The sequence below is a fragment of the Vipera ursinii genome (assembly GCF_947247035.1).
Source record: "Vipera ursinii genome assembly, chromosome: 2".
NCBI classification, from domain to species: Eukaryota; Metazoa; Chordata; class Lepidosauria; order Squamata; family Viperidae; genus Vipera; species Vipera ursinii.
In genome coordinates this window covers 273,803,781-273,825,494 of record NC_139513.1, presented here as the reverse complement: position 1 = coordinate 273,825,494, position 21,714 = coordinate 273,803,781, and the positions used below count along the sequence as shown (strand labels likewise).

The following is a 21,714-nucleotide window of genomic DNA, read 5'->3' as shown; positions in this document are numbered from 1 at the left end:
AGGCCAGGTTGTAAGTAACATTTTCCAAATACATCAGAACGTTGAATGGTCATTAAGTGACCAGTGGTAACCCAAGGACTACCGGTATTTACTCTAATTCCTTCTGTGCCAAAGCTGAGACAGAAATGAACCAACTTAGCTGCTGAAGAATTTGGAGCATCACCTCGATCTTGAAGTGCCAAGTGACTCCATGGAAGTGTCCTGAGCTTGTAACTGAGCCCAAGCTTGTGAGATCAATGCCTCCTCTCCTCTTGGACAATAAGCCAGTCGATGGTGCTGTAATGAATAATAATAGTTCCACTGGGAAAATTCTGGAATGCTGGTGCTCTTTTTTCCACTCTTGCAATACTGAAGTTACAAAACTAAGCTTTTATAATTGGTGGAGCAAAAGTCAATGATGACACAAGGATAAAGAAAAAAAATCATTTGTCAAACTCAACCCCTAATGACAAGTATCTACACTGATTACATGATCTAAACAACAATATGGAAATAATTTACTGTTGCCTTTGTGCAATCTAGCCTACAGTCCTGAAATTTTCTGAGGGTCTCCCATCCAAGAACTAACCAGAATTTGATCACTAGAAGTTTTGCCCATCACCAAATCCCCCCAGATCTTTTTGGGTGTATGTAGGCACTGTGACCCACCTGGACCATATACAAAATTTTCCTAGAGGCATTTGTCATTTTCATCATTTTTTCAGCAAATGTTGCAGGCCCATCCTTAATGTTTACACAATAAAGCCCACTTCATCCATACATATCACCTTCATGCCATCAATTAAATACCAATACTAAATTAAATCCATTATTACTCACTGATTATTCTATTGGGGTTTGTACATTTTATTCATGTTGTTTTCTCACTAGTTCTGAACTGACTCTTTCTTCCATATCTGTCCTCTGAGGCATCCATCCACCCATTAAGCAAAATGCCTCTGCTAGAGAAATTCATAATGATTGCATTAAATGTAGGACCTGAGGCAATTGTTGCAATTATCTTTAGGTTTAGCGGACTTTGATTGTAAATAAAATAAAAAGCTGCTTTCTGTCTTTTGGGCCAATGACTCCAGGCACGCATGCTTTCAAAATGCCTGGTGAAGCTTTCAGCCCAGGAAAAGGTATCCTGGCAGCAGCCCTACATTTGTAATTCAATATGGGAGGCTAAGAATTTGGAATTTGGTAAGTGGGGAAAAGGTGGGGAGGGAAGTCAGAAGGGGTGGGGAAAGTGTTTGTTTCCCCCTTTCGAATGTTATTTTCCCCTAATGAAGCCTAAAGAAATTGGATAGCATTTAGCATTTGTATAAGCTTTGATGTGATATTAGTATTGCTTGTAGTCATTTTATATGAGCTAGAATGCGATAGACTTAATAGTTTATTGTTGTTAACAAATGGTTGTTTATGATTGTTTTTACTTTTATACCTTGTATTTAGCTCTGGGAAGTCGGGGAGGGGGGAGGGGGGAAGGGTTGGGGGGAGGGTTAGGGAGGGCTAGGAAGGGTTGGGTGGGGGGAAGGGGGGAGGGATTGTTAAAGATAAAATGTATTGAAAAACTTTTCAATAAAAAAAGAAAAGAAATTGGATAGCCATTGCGGAGCTTCTCTTCAATCGCTCCGTTTGCAGGCAGCCTGCAGCGTTAAAGTTCCCCCACTAGGCAAGGAACCGCCCCCTCCTCTGACAAAAAGAAAGAAAGAAAGAAAGAAAGAAAGAAAGAAAGAAAGAAAGAAAGAAAGAAAGAAAGAGAGAGAGAGAGAGAGAGAGAGAGAGAGAGAGAGAAAGAAAGAAAGAAAGAAAGAAAGAAAGAAAGAAAGAAAGAAAGAAAGAAAGAAAGAAAGAAAGAGAGAAAGAGAGAAAGAGAGAAAGAAAGAAAGAAAGAAAGAAAGAAAGAAAGAAAGAAAGAAAGAAAGAAAGAAAGAAAGAAAGAAAGAAAGAAAGAAAGAAAGAAAGAAAGAAAGAAAGAAAGAAAAAGAGGGCGATATTAATATCTGGGCAACTCCTCGTCGGCGGCCCGGCCAGCAATCAGAGCTCCCATAAAAGCCGGGACCTCCCCTCAACCATCTGTCCGCCTCGGGCCGCGACCGACCAGCCAGCCCGCCCCCCACCCTCCCCGCTCCCTCCGGGGATCAAAAAGTGAGCGAAGAAGCCAGTCCCTAAGAGGTTTGAACCCATTTCCCCTCTCCTCCAACCCGTAAGCTGCTTCTCCCGTCAACCACACCCTCCCCTCCCCTCCCCTCCCCTCCCCTCCCCGGCGACTGAGCTTTCCAACTCTCGCCCGGGGCAGGCAGCCATGGCAAGGAGGGGCGGCGGCGGCGGCAACGGGCCCCGTGGCTGTGACAAGTAAGCGCCCGCACGGCCAAGCAGGCTGTGGGGGTGGGGGGGGGGGCGCAGCTGTTTGTCCCAGAGCTCCGTGCACCGCGGCGCCAAGAAGGCAGGGCGCAAACCCAGCCCGTCTCCCCGCGCCTGGCTGCAAACGGAGGTAGGGCGCACGTCGGAGCCTGTTTATTGGGGGGGGGGTGTCGGAGGGGTGGGTGGGTGGGAAGAGTGCAAGGGGGGGGGAGGTCTTTTCCTCCCTGGTGGTTGTTTATGCCAGCGTTTCCCAACCTTAGGAACTTGAAGATGCGTGGACTTCAACTCCCAGAATTCCCCAGCCAGCTATGCTGGCTGGGGAATTCTGGGAGTTGAAGTCCACGCATCTTCAAGTTCCTAAGGTTGGGAAACGCTGCTTTATGCGATCCGCTGGGTGGAAGCTCGACCGATGCCCGGAGCTTTTTGGGGGATGAGGGCGAGGCGTCGCCGCATTTCCTTCTCTACCAAGTGGCGGCGAGCTCTGGGTTGGAGTCCTTCGCTCCGGGCGAGTTTTGCACCTCCGAGGGAGCCGGAGAAGCGGCCGCCTAATTTACGTCGGCCCAACTCCAGCTCAGGTAGGAAGAAGGAACGGCAAGCCGCCTGTTGCGCGCCACTTCTAGGAAGTTTCCCGGAGTCTTGCAAAGCCGGGCTAGGATTCGCTTCCTCGGGCAATGGAAAGGTGGAGAGGCGAAACGGGTGCGGGGAGAGAGACTGTTGGAAGGGGGGGAGGGGAGAGAAATGTCCCGGTACGGGAATGGGTAGCAAAAAACCCAAAGAAAAACCCCTCTGGCGAAAAGGCTGGTTCTGTTGACGCAGGGGAATGTAGGTTTCTGGAGGATTTCCTGAACGGTAGCCCAGCTGCTTTCAATCTGTTGGAGGTAAAAGGAGAACCTTGTGACACAAGAAGAAGAAGAAGAAGAAGAAGAAGAAGAAGAAGAAGAAGAAGAAGAAGAAGAAGAAGAAGAAGAAGAAGAAGAAGAAGAAGAAGAAGAAGAAGAAGAAGAAGAAGAAGAAGAAGAAGAAGAAGAAGAAGAAGAAGAAGAAGAAGAGGAGCAGCAATTTTTCCCAGCGTTTGTGTGGATGGAGGTCCAACTGGGTTCTGTCGGCCAGATTAGAGGCGTGTTTATGGCCGATGAATTCTCTGTGGCCTTTTCTAGTGGAGGCATTTCCTTTGGAGAACATTGAGGAGAATGGAAGCCAGAGAGCTGAAAGGCAGGCAGGCAGGCAAGCAAGCCAGCAGGATGGTTGCAGCTGAAGTAAAATGTGAGCCCATAGCACAAAGTAGTATTTAACACTATATTTTTTTAAAAGGCAGTTGTGCTTGGGACGGTTGCTACAGTCAGCAGCGTGCTTTAGACTGATTCCCCACAATTTGAAGCAAAACTTTTTGACAGCCTTTGACAAACCACCAGCTATGAGTGCTACAGGTGAAGTTTTTATTGTCCTTAACATTGAAGGATGTCCCATCAGCAACTTCATATTAAGTTCATGCTGTTCATTTTTCTCCCAAATACTGTATTACGTCCACCAATTCTTTTAATTTTCCCCTCTGAAAGGTTTGAAAGATGCATCCTGACAGAACCTTTAAATTTTTCAAGGCTGGGTTAAGATTAAAGGAAGCCTCAACCCTGTTGGGAAATACCATTTTGTAAAAGATGCACAATGTTTATGGGCGCTTACCTGTTGAATTTCAATGGGATTTCTTTCCCAGTATAGTATTGCAACCTTAACATAGATGATTCATAACATCTGAGCAATTTTGCTCATACTATCAGAAGATTCTCCACTGCTGGAGTAAAAGGTTCTATACAGCGTATTTTATCTTAGCTATAATTGCATCATTATATTTTAAATTACTCTTTAGCCAGCATCTTTGATGTACTGTCATTATGACTACAATCCCATATTTAATTTCCTGGGAGGAATCTTCAGTGTAACCTGTCTGCACATTGTCCAGGTTTACATAATGTTAAAGCTGGCAAATAAGCTGGCAAATAAATACATATAAGTACAATGGATGATTGTATTAATTATGACGCATCTTTATTTCAAAGTAAGGCTCTGCTGCAGCCTCTGAATTTGTAGTATTGAGCTTATCAGACTAATTGGAATATGTTTCTGGCAACTCAGTTGTGCTGTGCATCTTACTTCTGGTTAAGCATGTATAGACTGAAGGGAACATGGATTAAGGCAGAAGTTTTAAATTATTCCACTCTAACCCAACAGCCTTTAACGTGAGGTAAACTTGCGGTCCTGTTACCAGCAGTGGGCTTTACACCTATTCACTTTTAAGCTAAGTGTTCTTTTCTCGTGCTTTAGGTGTTGCAGAGCAAAAAAAATGTCCAGGACTGCTCTGATTCATAGACATGCAATTGTAATATGTGATTTTTGTGAAGACTGTTCATAGCCTTAATTCGCCACTGTCATTAAGTTCAGCTGTGCTTCTTTCCCTTTTCTGAGTTATGAAAAGAATGATGTTTGATGTGGTATGCCTTTCTTAGATGGGAAAGTAGGGTATATCAATACTTCTGATATTGTCAATCCATTAATATTTGCATTATTTTATTAGACCTATTCCCAAGTTTAAGGCTTGTTTGTTTATATCTTGCCTTTATTGTTTTTATAATTAACTCAAGATGCCAAACATGCCTAACACAACTTCCTCTGGTTTTCCTCTCAACAATCCTGTGAGGTGTGGTGGGCTGAGAGAGTGACTGGCCCAAAGGAACCTAGCGGGCTTTCATGTACAACTCAGTTTCCTTGTTTCCAGCCTGGCATCTTGAGAGGGGAGGAGGAGAGAGAGAATTTTTATAATGTCATTTGTATAATGTATAACACATGACTGTGTTTACACAGTATACTTAACCATATTACTAACTCTTTGGGGGGGGGTGTTGTATAACACCTAGCTATAAACTAATCAAATGAGTTAAAACTTACCAAGATCCTAATGTTGTTCAAATGCTTTCACTGGTTTTTCATTGACCTGGTTACATATGCTATGTGGAAGTCACATTGGATAGATTCCACCTTGCCCTCTCTCATCCTGGGCTTGGCCATCAAGATAATTGGATGGGGTTTACATTTTGTGCTAAATCCAGATAGGACTCGATTGGTTTGGTATAGTATAATGACTGCATCTCCTTTATTTTGATTTATATTACATGTTTTATAATTTAATGTGATACATGAATCCAACCATTGTGACTTATACAATTAAGTGTAAAGGTTTAGTTCAATGTGCGATTCCAGTCTACATCAGAGTCTTCAGTAGAAGACATTTCCAGAACTGAGGGACTCCAACTTGCTTTAATATTCTGCACTATTCTAAGTTTGGCGGGTCGAATCCCGAGTGCCGAGTAGCAGAGTGCCTGTTACTCGTCCCAACTTCTGCCAACCTAGCAGTTTGAAAGCACGTAAAAATGCAAGTAGAAAAATAGGGACGACTGCGGTGGGAAGGAAACAGCATTCCGTGCACCTTTGGCGTCTAGTCATGCCGGCCACATGACCACGGAGACGTCCTCGGACAAGCGCTGGCTCTTGGGCTTTGAAACGGAGATGAGCACCGGTCCCTAGAGTTGGAAACGACTAGCACGCATGTGCGGGGGAACCTTTACCTTTACCTTTATTCTAATTCAATCCCTTCATAGTAGCCTTCCCTAACTTAATGCTCTCCCATACTGGAAGTTGTAGTTAAAATTAAAGGGCATAAGCTCCTGGCCTGCACTAAAACAGTGTTTGCAAATCCATTTTGCATTATGTTTGATATGAATGATATCAATTGCTGATGCAGAAGAGAAGGGTGCAAGCAGGTTTGTGTAACTAGATGTCATTGCATTGCTGACTGACTACTACCTTTAGAAAGCTGGTTGGCTTTTTAAAATCATGGGTTCTTTCTTCTTTCAGCTAGGGTGGTGTTATGTGACTTGTGAATCCCAAATGCAAGCAGAACTCTTAAGACAATTGTATTGATGTGCCAAAAGTTTATCCTTGCTGCTTGCTCTGCCCTGGCATTTTAAGCTGTTATGGCTGACAGTCAAACAGATGGCTAAATTTTTATGGGGAGAAACTGCCTCCTATTGCACTGGCCAGTTCCAATATCACATTCCCAGAATAATTTGTCATGTCCTTGATTTAGCATCTTAAATTTCTTTATAGCCCTAACCTGCAAATCACCCCCTCTTTTTTGAATCATCCTCAAACACAGGTTGTTTCTTCCTATTGTGGTTGCAGCTTTTGACCTCCCACTTTTTTCTTTCTTTTGCAGTTAAAACTGAAATATCACAAGCATTTCCTCCGCTGCCATTTTTCCTTAATGCCACACAGAAAGTAGAGTTAGCAAATGAAAAAAATGGATCTTTCTTTGGAATTTCTGAGCTTTGCCTTTTCCAGTTTGGTGCCTCTCCCACACGTCCAAAGATTCCAAGTCTGAAATTTCAGCCAGCCTAGGAATTCATTACTTTAAAAAAAAAGAGAGAGAAGTTTTAAAGAATGAAAATAGCTTGTCAAAAAACAAAATGCCTTCCTGTGGCCCAAAATTCACTTTTCTTTTTTGTTTTAGAAAAATTAGACAGAGACACACAGAGAGAAAGAGATTCACCCAATTGAACGTTAGCATGCTGCTGGCAAAATCTGATTGGTTGATTTCAGAAGGTTCCAGGGATAACAAAAATGGCAGGGGCCACGTACTACTGCCCATCAGTTTTGGATTGTCTTCCTATTATATGATTTGGATAACAGTGGTAGAGAATAGGCTTCTCCAATTGGTATTTGCCAGATGTGCTACACTTCAGTTCGTGCTGTTTTCATGCTATGATGGTGTTGTAATTAATATGGAGGATAACTAGTTGGTGAAGAATGCCATGGAGCAGACATGTCAAACTCGCGACGTCATGTGACGTCGCGCAACGTATCAGGACGATTTTGCCATTGCCGGCAGTGGGGTGGGCGCAACTTCCGCGTGACGTGTCCGGCCCGTGAGCCGGCAGTTTGACACCCCTGCCGTAGAGTATTGGAGTCATGGTGCTCTATTTACATACATAATTACAAGCCCGTGAGATTGACCTAAACCTGAGCATATTGAAAACATAGAAGCCAATGTTTTTCATATTAAATTATCAGTTAATTCTGATAATTTATAAGAGTATTTACTCCTGACAATGTTGCTACAAGGAGTTTCTTATTTAAGTAGCAGAGGCAAATGGCAAACATAATTCACAGAATATCTCTACCAAAACTGCACCAAAGATTTCTGCAACATCCTTTCTTTTTGATGGAAATGCCTTAAACAGACAGTAATAGAAGAAATTTTGCTATAGATAATCTGTCAACCCTGCAAATATTGGATGTTCCCACTCTGACAACTGATGAAAATTGCAGCCATTTTCTCTTTGCTTTTAACATGCTTTTTCTGGTATTTAGAAATCAGGTGCAGAAGAGAGGGGTTGGGATGAAAGCTTGAGCTCAGTTAGCCATACCAATAACGCTGCTTTATGGGAACCCAAGGACGAGCTATTAATGTTTTGGCAGGCTGAGGAGCTAGGAAGAAAGTCCGTGTTTTAGGCTAATTGAAAAATGTGATTGAAAAGCTTATTGGGGGTGGCAATTGCACTTTGTTACTTTGTATCCGAGGGAAGGGAATTTAGTTTTGGGGGTCAACTATGTAGTACCAATACTTTGTTTCCTGAATAAAATGTTCTTTAAGGAAGAATTTTTGCCTTGAAGTTCTTTTGATGGGTTTCATCTATCGGAACCATGACATAATCCTTGCTTAACAACCCAATTTGGGACTGGCAACTTTGCTGCTAAGCAAAGCAGTCGCTAAGTGGTAAATCACATGACTGTGACTGTGCTTTCCAGTTGGAAAGAGACAAAACTTCTGTACTCAGTTTCACATTTTGGAGTTCCATTTGCCTCCTAACCCAGAGGTCCCCAACCTTTTGGGCACCAGGGACTGGTTCTGTGGTGAAAGGTTTTTCTGTGGAGGGAAGAGTACGTGATTTTGTGTGCTGCCTGCATCCCACGGGTGGGGCTTTGCTTCTTTGTGCGGACCGGTTGTTGGCATGCCATGGTACTGGTCCATGGACCAGCGGGTTGGAGATCCCTGTCCTAACCATTCCCTTGGTCTTTGGAATACTCACATCCCGATTGCTGTCTTGTGTCAAGCCCCTGTGGGCTTGCCACTAATGGGAGGGGGGAGGGGGCAAGGGTACATCGGACAGCGGCGTCTGGAAGCCCTGGCTGGGACCAGCAGCATGGATGGCAACGACAGCCCTTTCTCCCTTCCCCCCCATACCTGTGTGATGGCCAGGGTCGTGTGGAGTGCAGCTGCGAGGCTGTCTTGAGTGATAATGTTGGCTGGCTGAACTTCCGGATTTGCCGACTCAGCTGTTCAGCACTCTGCTGAACAGCTGTTCAGCACGGAGAAATGGCGGAGAGTAAAACCTGCCCTTGCTTACCTTGCCTTGCTGTCATGTCGGTGCTCACGCCGAGCTGTTTGCCAGGATTGGATGACTGCTCCTGTGAACTGAATATGCATGCTCGTCGTTCCAGATGCTGGTTAGATGGGTGGGGGTGGGCCCAGGCGGGAGGTGGTTGCTTTTTTTTGTAATAGCTTTGAGCTTGCATGCCAGAGTATACCGCAGTAAGCCAATCTACCTGTGAACTCAACATCTTGTTTCCTATTGGAGCCAGGAGTGTGGCAAGGACCTCTGACATCTTGTATGCATCTAAAGCAGACATGTCAAACTCATGATGTTGCGTGATGTATCGGAGCTTTTTCCCCATTGCCGGCAATTGGGTGGGCGTGGTTGCCTGGTGATGCATCTGGCCCGCGGGCCAGCAGTTTGACACCCCTGATCTAAAGCAGTGTGATTGTGCCAGAAGTCTGGGCTGGGAGCCATAGGCAGCCAAGCAAATATCTTACTTTCTTAAAATTTGTCTCCAATCTCTCTGCTCTATGGTGGGGAGAGAAAAAAGCAATTTCTATATGCAGTCTTATCTTTGCCAGGCCCTTTCCTGGTTGCTGATGTGATTGCATTCCTTTTTCTGTGTAGAACAGCAAACAGCTTATTCTCTTGAAATCCCTTTCCAATATCTGCGGGAATGGGGAGAATGTTTCAGGCAAATGAGGGATTGGAGAGGAAGAGATTTCAAGAGAGTACTTTAAGCTGTTTGCATAGCATGCCATTACTCCCAGCCCCAGGCTGCTAGCATGGTCACATTGCTTTTGATGTGCAGCAGGGAAAACAGCTTTCTTTCTTTCCAATCTCTCTGCTCTAAGAAGGCAAAACAGAAAAACACAGATCAGGGACAGGATAACATGTACTGACTATAATGGCAATCACATGATTGAAGGACACTACAAAGATCATAAATGGGCTGTAAAATTATTTTTTCAGCACTGTTGTAACTTTGAATGATTGCATGTGCAGTATATAGGATGTTTCAGATAAGTCAGTGATAGTGCATCTATGCGTAGCCATCACAAGCTGTCTTATGGCATTGTGTCTGTGAGTACCGTATCTGTATCACAATTTTTTTCCTTATGAAAGAACTGATTTAAAGTCATTATCACTTTTCTGTGTACCTGTGATGACATGGGATTTCTAGCAAGCTTGGCAGCTGCACTGATTAACTTCAGATATTAATTGGCTTAGTTACTGTTCCAAAGGTAAGGCAGTTTTGCACTTTTGCAGCCTTGTCTCTGAAGCCAAGAGGCAGGTTGTTCCACTTTAACAGGAGCTCCCACCTGGGAAGTACCAGCTATTGTAAGGAAGATTGGGTATTCACTTAGCACACCCCTCCCCACATCAAAGTGGAAATGTTACTTTTAGTTTGGAAAGGGCAAACCTGGCATCCATGCAGAAAGTCCATAGTTAAAACATATGCTGGCATTTTCACTTATTGCTAATGGTTTGACCAGTGTTACTGGGGCAGTGGCTGGATTTGCAGCTGTTCAGAACTTTTTTGTTTTTCTATCTCTGCTGCCTCATATTTCTCTCTGTGACCACCACCAACCCCTTACTTGTGGTCAGCATAAAAGTAGGTCTATATCAGGGATGTCAAACTGCCAACCCGCGGGCCGGATGCATCATGCCAAACTGTGCCCACCCCATTGCTGACAGTGGGAAAAAAAGTCACGACACATCGTAACATGTCACGTGATGTTGTGAGTTTGACACCCCTGGTCTATATGAAATTGAGATGGGATTGTATGAAATTTAGGGACTTTGCTTCCATATCTTCATGGAACTTTACTGATGTTCCTCCTTATTCTAACTCTCTCCAAGAGCAGCCTAATAATGAGTAAAATCAATTAAATGTTATCACTTAACATTTGATTAACAGTCAGCTGACCTGTGTTATTTAAAATAGAACGAACAATAAGATTGGTATTGAGGGCAACAAATTTAATTCCAGTATGGTTTTTGCAGACTCTAGACTTAGTGGAGAAATTTTCCTAGTGAGGAAAGTTTCCAAGATGTTTTCCATAAACCAGATTGAAGGTCATTACATGTGTCCAATACACAAGACTCCTTTTTTACTAAATAAAAATGTGAAACCCAACTAGACACTCTCCTTCCCCCCTCAGTTTATGTGTTTGCATGTCCAGAATTCCCTAGTTTATATGATTTCCATGTTGAGAAAAGCTGGTGGAGATCTGATCTTCTGCTTAAAACAAAATAAATCTGGCAGTCTAGATAGAAGACCTTTGCTGATCCCATTTGACCTGAGAAAATATGCTCAGACTTACCCTGATCTCCCCCTCCCCCGTCCATTTTCACAGTCTTTGACAAGGTTATGAAATAAATATCATCTGAGTAGTACAAAATCTCCATTCTACATGGCTGGCCAGTATGTAGATTACTTGGACAATCCTTAAGAGTTTTAGCAAGAAAAAAAAATCCAGTGCCATCCTTAAAACATGATGATTTTCATAATATTTTTAACCCTAAACTTGATGCATGTAAAGGAGATTATAACGTTTAGATTTTACAGGATGTACATCATGTTTGGAATTTCAGTTTCTGTTTACAGGGGTCAAATAAATTAGGTTGTCAAAAAAAAAGCCTTTTCTGCTGAAATTGCAAAGCTGTCATGCAGTCAAGATATAAATCCATGCATGCCTATTTGCTGAGCTTGAGTTTTCATGTCTCTTAAATCCTTGATGTCAGAAGGAAAACAACACATCTCTTATCGCACCTCTAAAAGCTTCATTTTGCTCCAGAAACACCCCCTTTGGTTCATAAATAACATTTTAAATCTGCTTCATAAATAAGCCCCCAGAACTTAAAAGCATGGCTTTTTAAAGGAATTTGCCCATTTATAAGGCACTTTTAAATTATGATGGTGGTAATCTTCATCATTCTCTGATTCCTTCAGTTTGATTTTTTGCAGCAATACTGGTAGTCCTCAACTTACGACCAAAATTGAGCCCAAAATTTCTGTTGCTCAGAGAGACAGTTGTTAAGTGAGTTTTGCCCCTGTGACCTTTTTGGCAGAGTTGTTAACTGAATGAGTGCAGTTGTTAAGTTAGTAACATAGTAGTTAAGTGAACCTGGCTTCCCCATTGATTTTGCTTGTCAGAAGGTTGCAAAAGGTGATCACATGGCCCCGGGACACTGCAACCGTCATAAATATGAGTCAGTTGCCAAGCATCTGAATTTGATCACGTGACCATGGGGAGGTAAAAAGCAGTCATAAGTCATTTTTTCCAGTGCCATTGTAACTGAGTGGTCACTAAACAAATGGTTGTAAGCCAAGGACTACATGTAGTAACTTTGGGTGGTTTTAAAAAATAGAAAACCGGTCAGTCCTAGAGGAGATCAACCCTGACTGCTCTTTAGAAGGCCAGATCCTGAAGCTAAAACTCAAATACTTTGGCCACCTAATGAGAAGGAAGGACTCACTGAAGAAGAGCCTAATGCTGGGAAAGATCGAGGGCAATAGAAGAAGGGGACGACAGAGAATGAGGTGGCTGGATGGAGTCCCTGAAGCAGTAGGCGTGAGCTTAAATGGACTCCAGAAGATGGTAGAGGACAGGAAAGCCTGGAGGAACGTTGTCCATGGGGTCGCGATGGGTCGGGCACGACTTCGCAGCTAACAACAACAAAAAATAGAACCTTAATCATATAGTTACATTTTGGAAGAAGATTGAGAAAATTACTTTCCAAATTACTTTATAGAATAGAATAGAGCTGGAAGGGACCTTGGAGGTCTTCTAGTCAAGCCCCCCCATGCCCTCAAGCAGGACAACCTATACTCTTTATGTGATGTGTCATGTCATATCACGACTCTTTTTACATTGCTGGCAATGGGGTGGGCGTGGCTTCGGTATGATGAAACCGGCCCACAGGCCGGCAGTTTGACACCCCTGACTTACACCATTCTCTCACAATGCCTTAATTTCACTTAGAAGGTGTTAAAAGATGGGCCACAATTATCATGAGGAGGTTGATTGATTAAGCAATTATCAAACTACTGGCAATGACTTGAATTCCACAGATATATTGATAGGAAGGTGAAAGCTCCTTGTTGAGGCACATTATTTTCTATCACAGATGCACTATAATCACATCTAAAGACAGGTTTATTAATTAATGGTGGCAGATTTAATTCCAGATACGTATCACTCTGTGTAGGTGACTGTTGACCTCAAGTCAGCATTTGATCTTAAAAGAAAACTTTGGGGGAAACTATAGCTGACTAAGAAATGCATATTTTCTGTGGTGACATCCATTCATGAAAGGCCAGCTATCCATAACTGGAAAAGGATCAAACAAGTTTGCTTTTTAGTCCCATGGTAATTTATCACCTTTATTCATTAATTAGGGGTTTTTTTTGTTGTACATTGAAAATTGTCTGCTATATAGGCTGGTATGCAAACCTTTGTCCTATTTTGTAAAAATGGATGATGCTAGTTTTATCTCATTGGCATAATTTCAACTGAGGAGGTTGTTAAGAAGCCTTGGCTGCTTATTGTACAAAAAATAAATGGAATATAAATTACCCTAAAATAAAACTTGTAGTGTTTGTCAAATGGCTGATTAAATGCAGGTGACAGATTAATTATATGCAGTGAATGATGCTTAGAACTCCATCTTTGTAATCTTAAGATTTGATTGCAAAGCTGGTGGAGTTTATATTCGCCTCCTCTTTGCTTCTTTCTCAGTACCAAAGTTCTGCCTCTTCTGCTGTGTCAAACATAGGCCTAATATTATTTCTATTTTTTTTGTATAAGATTTTCCAAAACAAATTTCTTTAAGTACTTCTTGCTGTTCTGAAATGGCACTTTTACTTCCCTTGGTAGCAAGGCAGGTTTCTGTGGAGATAAGTTTGGATTATGGTGTTTTATCTGATTAAATTATTTTCCCCCAGAAACTTTAGGCACATAGTTTTCTTGATTCTGTCCATTCTTCTTATGGTGGGAACACTGGTGAGATAAAGCCACTTTTCTAGTTGTTTGCTGTCTCTGAGATCTAGCATAGTTAAGGAGACAGTAAAGTGATGGGTTGTGCAGGTTGGCTGAGAGAGTGACAACCTTCCTAATCTACCCCCAGTCCAAAGAGTTCAGCAGTGCCTCAGCTAAACCATGATAAGGTCTGATTACTGGCTTAGCAAAATATATGAAGCCATCCATTGTGGTTTGTTAATCATGTTTAGTGGTTTTATCTGTTGTGCAAAACCAGACAGTTATGGATTAGCCAATAAACTAGTTAAACAAACCATGCTTAGTACAAATCATGTAAAAGAGTAAGGTTCTGTTTTCTCTGTGCTTTTAAGACACCTGTCTCATAAATAAAATACCTGAACAGAAATAAGCTTTTTGCTACTATTTATCACTTAAATTGTTTGTCTGCTTAGGATGACTCAGATGCAAGGGAGCTGTTTGACAGATACATTTACTTCATCACAACAATTACTGTAAACTGTGCAAAAATATAGTCTTTCATATTAATGCAGTACTGAAATAGAAATCCTGAAAGGAAGGGGACAAATTTATTAAGATAATGTATCTATTCACATATTCTAATATATGTTTTGAATTACTTAAAAAGGAAAGAAAATATCCCTTTACATCTTTCCTATTATGCTTTGCCTGTAAATACGGGAAGAATCTATTTGGTTTTGTTCCAGAGTTCTATCAATTATTGTTGTTGTTCAGTCGCTGTGTTGTGCCCGACTCTTTGTAACCCCACAGACCATAGGACGCCAGGCTCCCCTATCTTCCAGAGTCTGCCCAAACCTGTGTTCATTGCATTGATCTATCTAACCATCTCATCCTCTGTCATCTCTTTCTCATTTTGCCTTCAATCTTTCCCAACATCAGGTTTTTTTTCCCATGAGCCGTGGTGGTGCAGTGGTTAGAATACATACTGCAAGCTACTTCTGCTGACTGATGTTTGCCTGCAGTTCGGCAGTTCGATTCTCACAGCTCAAGGTTGACTCAGCCTTCCATCCTTCCGAGGTCGGTAAAATGAGGACCCAGATTGTTGGGGGCAACATGTTGACTCTGTAAATTGCTTAGAGAGGGCTATGAAGCGGTATATAAATCTAAGTGCTATTGCTTCTTTTCTTATTTGGTGGCCAAAGAACTTGAGCTTCAGCACCTGTCCTTCCAAAATGCAACCAGGGTTGATTTCCTTTAGGATCGACCAATTTGATTTCCTTGCAGTCCAAGGGACTCTCCAGAGTCTTCTCCAACAGTACAGTTCAAAAGCATCAGTTATTCAGCACTCAGACTTCCTTATGATCTAATTCTCAGAGCCACACATTACTGCTGGGAAAGCCATAGCTTTAAATGTATGGACCTTTGTCCACAAGGTGATGTCTCTATGTTTTAATATGCTGCATAAGCTTTACCATAACTTTCCTCCCAAGGAGAAAGCGTCTTTTAATTTCATGGCTACAGTCACTATCTGCAGTGTTTTTGGAACCCAAGAAAATAAAATCTGTCACTACTTCCATTTCTTTCCATTTCTTATCTATCAATATACTGTATCTCTGCCAATGGCGATATATGCAAAAAAAATCTACATACTTAGAAAATTTAGAATTACAGAATTCTGACCAGGAAATTTTGCTCTGAGCACCAGAACTGAACAGAATATTACCAGAAAAATATCCTGGTCATTGGAGGGCATGAATTATCAGTGGGTCAGGGTCTTGTGATGGGGCGATTACCCCAGGTTGGGTCATTGGAAGATGAACTGCTGGGGGGGAGCGAGGTTTGCGTGGGTTGGTTGAGGTTTGGTGCTCTCTCCAGTTACCTGAGTGATTGATATTTATTCTGAGGTGTTTGCACAGCTAACTGGAGACAGCACCAAACCTCAAGCAAACCATGCAAGTCCCCCCCCCACCAGTAATTCACTTTCCAATGACCCTCACCTGAAGAAATCTCCCCATCACAAGACCCATCAGAAGCCTCTCACTGATAACTCACTGATAATTCACACCCTCTAAGGACCCTGACCTGTAGTAACCTCCCCATCACAAGCTTCTCTTGACTCATCACAAGACCCTCACTTGACACACCCACACCTGAAGCCCTTATAAATAGAAGAGCACTGACACAGACATCTTCTAGCCCAGATATGTCAAACTCGCAACGTCACGTGACGTGTCACGACATATCGTGACTTTTTCCATTGACGGCAAGGGAGTGGGCGCGGTTTCAGCATGACACATCCGGCCCACGGGCAAGAACTTTGATACTCCTGCCCTAGCTGATAATGAAATCTTCAGAAACCAACCCACAAGTTCACCCTCATCCTACACCTGAGCTACAGATATTCACCACATGTGACAGATGTTCCTATGATGTCACAGGTGTCATGACATTACACAAATGATGCAAAATAGATCATGATATATGCAATGTTAATTGTTGTTCCCTGTCACCCTGTTTACAATTGTGGCAAGGGAATCATTTTATTCTTGCTATTGGTAAACAACTGAAAATCTATTGCAAATCACCCAAAATCTATGAATTGCTCCAGATTTACCTATTTCCCTCCAATTTAAACCATTAATAAATAAAAATGTGTGACCAGCTCATGTTTTTAAACATTGTCTTGTTCTCAAGTCACATTTTAAGCAAAGCATTGATTTCCAAGCTCATAGATTCCCAATAAATATAGGCATTTCAAAATGTGAAATTTCCCAGAATTCCAACAATATATAAAATTGATCAACATTTATAGCATTTCTTATAAATATGGCAAGAAACCTTGGTTCTTTGTTGAAGAAATGTGTGCATTGATTCATGGATGCCGAACTGTAGTGTGATGCTCAATTACCCTAGTTTATCAGAAACCATGGGTCACGTTTACTTTCATCTTTAGACTGTCAGGCCAAGAATTTCTGCAATATCCAGCCACACTTAAGTCCCACTTAAGATGAGGAACAAAATGATATGCTTAATTAATGAGATATTTAAATTTCAAACAGTTATGGTTCAGCTAAAAAAATTTGGAATTTTGAAAGTACCTGGTGCAAACCTTCAGAAACCTACCTTTTAAGTCCAATTTCCAAAATCCATTTACATTGAATGCTGAAAAGGTTGGTTGCATCTTATAAGATAACAAAGGATTCTAAGCCTAAAAACTGGTTTCACCCTTCCAAACATCTATTAGTAAGGCTTGATATATTGCAGGGGTGTCAAACTCAATTTCATTGCAGGCCGCATCAGCATTGCAGTTGCCCTCAGGGGGCTGGGTGGGTGTGATCAGGGTGGGCGTAGCCTACTGGGTGGGCGTGGCTGGAGTGCATGTGGCCTACTGGGTGGGCATGGCCAGGTCTACATTGTTTGCATCAAGGGTACCTATGGGGGCCTGGGCAGGAGTGGGACAAATCTGAGGGTCTCTGGCAGGAGATGGGACCAGGGCAAGTGCCAAGGCATGGTCCACTGGAGGAGCCTCACTGTTCCTCTCAGGCCATGCGGGGGGGGGGGGGCTGGACGGTGGCGCGGAGGTCAAATGCCCAGCCCAGCCCTCAAACACCCAGGGCAGTAAGCCCAGCCCCACTTTCCCAAGGGGGCGCCCAGCTGCACTTACCTCCTCAAGGCCACTGTTGCTGTGCTTGCTCTCCTTAGCTAGGTTGAGGGCAAAGTCAAGAGGGAGGCCCACTCCCTCTCCATGTGAGGAGACCTGGCTTTGTATCCAAAGCTTTCTTAGCAATAGGATGGGAGACCCTCCCAGGATAGGCCAGGAGGAGGGGGCAAGGGGATGGTGAAAAGGCAGCAGGGAAGGACTAAGGCAGGACTTCCCTTAGACCCTCCCTCTCCTTCCTTCTTTCCTTCGAACAGTGATGGGAAAATATGAGATGAGGGAGGGAGAAAAACAGGCAAGAAACGCAGCTGGGGAAGTGTCATCCTTGGTGTGGAATGAAGAAATGCACCATCGCCTGGAAGTGGTCAGCACGTGGCCCTCGCCTACTTCACATATCTGGCTTGGTGGGCTCTGGGGGAGGGGATGCCATGAACAGCATGAGAGTCAATGTTACCCACGCAATGCTGTCCACCCTGGAGCCTGCCCAGTTTTGGCAGGCAGCGGGGTGCTTTCCTCACAGTGCTAAGAGGCTGAGCCAGGTGGCATGAATCTGAAGAGAAGCGCAACGCTGCCCAGCCCCTAGCCTGCCCAAAGTAGGCAGGGCCATGTGCTGGCCACTTCCAGGCAATGGTGCCTTTCTTCATTCCTCACAAAGGGTGATACCTCCCCAGCGCGCGCCCAGTAGGCAGGGCCAATGCAGCAGGGGCTGGTCCCTCGCTGTTTCCAGATGGCCTTGTGGAGCTAAGACTGAATGTGTTTCAGCATAGATGGCCATCACGAAATTGTATATTGGCTCCCGGCCGGCCTGGGCCAGGGACAAGGCAGCGGGGGCCGTTCCCTCACTGTTTCCAGGATGGGTTCGCGGGCCACATGAAACCACTTCGCGGGCCGCATCCGGCCCCTGGGCCTTGTGTTTGACATGTCTGATATATTGTCATTCTGGTTTGAGATCATGATTTGAAAGGGGTTGTTCATCTTAGTTAGGTCTTAATTTTCACATACTTTCTTGAAAATCACTGTGTATAGAATTGTAACTTACTATATATACTGATTTAAGTATAACAAAATGAGAATTTTCCTGGGAAGCATGCTGTTTTTTTGCAGAAACACTGCTGTGATAAACATAGTGACTGGCAGTTTGCTCCAAAACCAGGAAGAGTTATTGCATTTCTGTGCTGCTTCCAGGTTCTCATGGGCATTTAATTGGCTCCTATTCCAATGCTGGACAGGAAGTGTAGTTAGTTAGATGGCTTTTTCTTGTATTCTTGTGACTTTTAAATCTAGCATTACAGTACCTATCAAAACCTTTAGATTCCTTATTTGGCTTCTTCCCTACTACCTTCCAAATCGCAGAGGGTACAAATCTTTTCGAACCCACAGTTAATTTTTGATGTTGTGCAAATCTCCAGCCAAACTAGCCTCTCATCATATCATTACCCTGGTGCTTTTCTGTGCAGATTCAGGAACCATTTTGGATCTTAAGCTAATTACTTTGATATTGGAATGTCCATTGTATTGTTACGATGGATGGATGGATGGATGGATGGATGGATGGATGGATGGATGGATGGATGGATGGATGGATATAGATAGATAGATAGAGCGAGCAAATTTAACAAAAAATAAAATTGAGTGCAATAGAACATCTGGCCCAAAGTCACCCAGCCAGCTTTCATGCCTAAGGCTCACATCTTCTGATTTCTGACTCACCACATTTTGTACATTTGCCAATTTGGAATGTTTATAGATACTCAGGACCAAGCAATGTTTTTAACTAGCATTGGTAACTATCTTTAGTAATAGAAGGTAATGGGAGGGGCAGGAGCACGCATTGCAAGTGCAATTTTATTAAAAAAAGGACAAGTTCATTGTACAAGTTCAGTGTAAATATTTTTTCAGCATAACAACAATAATTATCTTCAGGCTAAGAAAATGAAATGAGCTGATTGCTGCAAGCCAAATTGTTATGGACATAAGATTAGGGGTCCTTAGTGCTCTCTGAGTTTGGCTGTTTTCCTGCAGACATTTCATGACCCAAACTAGGTAATATCATCAGTGCTAGCACTAGTTTGAGTCAAGAAATGCCTGCAAGCAAACAACCAAACTCAGAGAACACCAAGGATCCCTCATTTCAACCCTGAGCTACAAATATTCTCCTTTACCGGGGACATCTGATTTTAACATGTTGGCGCATTAGAGTTTTTAAGATAATGTAATTGCATGTCTTTTAATCCTATTTTGTACCCTGTTTTGGAATATCTGTAGTTGTCATCAGAAGCAAATAACAAATTTTATAATAAAAACCCACAAGGAGAAGCAGTTTGCTTGTTCTCTTTGTCACTCGATAATCAAACCATGATGGTGAAGCCAGGGAGAAACATCAGTTTGGTCAAAATTGGATGTAACAGAGAACAAATAAAATGAATCTAGGACAGTACAGATGGGTTGAGGAGGCTATACTTATTTTAGAACTAAATGGTACTGATAGCATTCCAGACTCCACACTACAGTGGTCTCTGGATGTATTCAGCTTCAATTCTCACTATTTCAATTCTCACAGAGCCGTGGTAGTACAGTGGTTAGAATGTAGCATTGCAGGCTAATTCACTGCTCACTGCCAGGAGTTCGATTCTCAGCGGCTCAAGGTTGACTCAGCCTTCCATCCTTCAGAGGTTGGTGAAATGAGGACCCAGATTATCGGGGGCAATAGGCTGACTCTGTAAACTGCTTAGAGAGGGCTGTGAAGCGGTATATAAGTCTAAGTGCTATTGCTATGGCTATTTCCCCAGCTAGCACACCTTTGTGGAAGAAGTACCAGTTAGAGAACTTCAGATCACAGACCAGTGATAACTGAACACTCTTTATCTAAATCTGAATCTAATAAGAATAATTGAAATTCTTCGACCTGGCTCCCTTAAGATAAGTTGATTTTCAGCTTATCTCTGACCTGCACAGAGTTCTGGAGCTTACTTGGTTTGGGAGGATAGATTATAAACCCATAGGAAAGGTTGATAGGGCTGCCAGTTGATGAAAATCATTTGATTGATTATCTAATAAAGTTTTAAGTTTATAAATATAGATGCAAATGTACCGTAACATTTAATTTTGATGGGGGAGGGTGGAATGGAGAATCTTGGAAGAGAAGAATTTGAAATCAAAGAACGTGGAAAATCACTTCAAGCTTGCTTTTATAAATGGAAAAAACATCTTAGGAAGATTTACTTCTTGATGAAGCATTTCTGCTCTTTAATTGTTCAAAAACCTGGTAAATTGAAATTTATTAATTGACCAAATGTTGCGGCTCCATTTACCGTATTTTCCGGCGTATAAGATGACTGGGCGTATAAGACGACCCCCCAACTTTTGAGATAATTTTCATGGGTTAAAAAGTCGTCTTATACGCCGGAAAATACGGTATTTATCCCCTAAATCGCAAGAGAAGATATTAAGGTTGCCTTTTTAAAGCTTGCATGACTTAGGTTTAAATCTTAAAATTAATTTACATCTGAGAGCCCCTGGCTCTTGGCTCACCTTATTTCCCAGTTGAAAGATAATTATGGTTGTGAAAGTCAAAGCCAGAGTACATTCTTTGTGGGCAGAGATTGAAGCAGCCTTTGGCATCCATTCTGTCAGTGGCCTTGCTGGCTATCCTTCCCCAGCTCTCTTGTGGCATAGTTATTATAATAGATTGTGGAAAGGCTAAGAGTCAAAGCCAAGGATTAACAGACAGGAGAAACTGTCATGGTCAGGAGTTAAAAGCCAGCAAACTGGGCATGTTTTGCCTCTTGCTGCTATTGGAAATATCAGCTTATGACCATCTCCAATCTCCCATTTTGAATGAAATGTTTGCAGCAGAAGATTTAAAAGAGAAAGAACTTTGAAATAAATTGCAGTATGCTTGCAAGTGTTTAGATGAGAATGGTCAGGTGAGAACTGGAAGCCCCCAATATTCAGCTTTGTCCTTTCAAACACAGATGGCAGCCAAAGAAGGGAGGGCAACTAACAAGAGCCTCAGCAGTAAAGTGCAAGCTTTTCTCTTTCAGTGCATGCATGCTCGCACATTTACCCTCTCAGAAAATTCACCTGAGAAAAGGAAGAAAAGTGTTTTTATCATATAACTCTAAAGGCCTTATTGATCAACCCCAGAGAGAAAACGTAATCTACAATATTTATAAATATCTACTGAGAAATCAATGGCTGAAAGAGTAACAGATGCTAAAACTCTCATGGTTAATCAAGACTTTAACATATGAAAGGAAAATAGCTTGCTCCCACTCCATTGGGAGATTAGCTTCAGTGTCGGCTATTATATTGCGCT

At 42.5% G+C, this 21,714-nt stretch overlaps 1 protein-coding gene across 8 annotated transcripts in view; it reads left to right on the top strand.

Annotated features, from left to right (window-relative positions):
* The first annotated feature begins 1,594 nt into the window (after positions 1-1,594).
* The window catches only part of LOC310636732 (growth hormone receptor-like), a 171,979-nt gene continuing 151,859 nt past the window's right edge, over positions 1,595-21,714 (top strand). For 3 of the 8 annotated variants that reach the window (XM_083356816.1, XM_083356813.1, XM_083356812.1), the window contains exon 1: positions 1,595-2,476. The gene's annotated coding sequence lies outside the window, so the exon portion shown is untranslated. Of the gene's footprint in view, positions 2,477-2,711; positions 2,922-21,714 lie in introns of those variants that run through there. The other 5 variants (XM_083356814.1, XM_083356810.1, XM_083356817.1 and 2 more) reach the window with 4 other exon arrangements.